Here is a 1,621-nt window from a genome sequence, read left to right as displayed (position 1 = left end):
AGAGCCCTATGGGCGTACATTTCGTCCGTTTGGCTCTATCTCGTACCGTTTAGGTGCTAGGGGGCATTTTTGACAAAAATGAGGTGAAAATGATCGAATGGTCGATTATTTCAGACCCGTCACCATTTCGGTCATGGAAGAATTGGCAGTTGTAGAAAGAGGCACTGGCAGGTCCATGTTCTGGACATAAACGATGTTATTGGTCTTATTCTCAAGAGTGTCCATGACCATGTCTACAGTGTCCAAAAGAGAACAGTTTCTAAAAGCAGCGCACCTGTCACACACATTATAAGACACATGATGAAAATAAGTCATGTAATTATGACGCTAGACAGGTTGTACAAGAATGGACACTTACAAGTCAAAGCTGTCGTCATGTGATGCAAAATCACAACTCTTTATCTTGGTCTGCATAGATCTCTGCAACCTGCTCAAGGTTTTTACCTCTTCCTCCTTGGGGTCACCATCACGGACAGAAACAGTCTGGCCATGTACTACGTCGATCTTGAAAACAGTTCTTGGAATCAGGGTTTGCCTGAGCAGCCATTCGGGATGGAAACAGGTCAGAGCGTTATCACCCTCGATGATTCCTTTACAGCCGTAAGATTGCTATCGCCATCTGCTGGTGTCCATGTCGACAGTCGTGCCTACATTAAAAAGATAAAGAAAAGAAAATGATTATCATCTGTTATAAATGAAACTAGACGAGCATTCTAGCTAAAAAATTGGCTTTTTAAAAAATCAAAAACTACAGGTCGCAAAATGAATTTTCATCACATATTTTTCTATGGGCTCCTAAGGGGTAACTCGTCAAAAAAGAGTCGTAAGGGCGTAAATTTCGTCCGTTTGGCTCTATCTCGTACCGTTTAGGTGCTAGGGGGCATTTTTGACAAAAATGAGGTGAAAATGATCAAATGGTCGATTATATAGTTCAAAAGACTTCATTTCGAAAAATTGTAAAGGCATTCCTATTACCCCGTCTCGGGTGTCAGCGCCGCAGGCCTAGCTATATGTGCGCCAGGCGCGTCGCAGCGTAACAGTGTTTCGTGAGATATCGCGAAGCCTGTTACGCGAGACGTGGTCTGGCGTACGTATAGCTAGTACTTCGTAACTACGTAGCTTTTTCTTTGCCATTGCCTAACCATGCTTTGCAGTATGCAAAATTTTTGCAAAGTGAAATTTTTTGTAGTTACAAAGCATGAGTATTCCTCCGCAATTGCAGAGCATTTGCTTTGCAAGAATTTAACAGTTCATACACTGCATTTGTTTCAGGTAGCAACTTTCCTGACTTTTGAATTGTTTCTCGTCAACAACTCATTGCACAGCTGGGTGTACCTCGGGTCAATCAGATGGTAGGGAGTTCACAGAGTTCAGAATCAAGATTTTTCAAAGTTAAAGTTGCCATAAGGTAAAGAAGCCGATATGCTTTACTTAGTGAAAACTTAAAAGTGGACATGGCAAATGGAAAATCTGACTCTTTGAGCTCGCCACCATCTGATTGACAAAAAAAGAACCATGTGCAATGCAAGGCAGCAACTTTGTTAACGACCTGGGCACAAATATAGTTTCTGTGGACAGTAACGCTAAAGATTTTAGAACGCAACTAATCGACAAGCTTTTA

This window comes from Frankliniella occidentalis, unplaced genomic scaffold, assembly GCF_000697945.3.
Source record: "Frankliniella occidentalis isolate FOCC.00 unplaced genomic scaffold, Focc_3.1 Scaffold224, whole genome shotgun sequence".
NCBI lineage: Eukaryota > Metazoa > Arthropoda > Insecta > Thysanoptera > Thripidae > Frankliniella > Frankliniella occidentalis.
The sequence above is the reverse complement of the archived record's forward strand: the minus strand, read 5'-3'. Positions refer to the sequence as shown.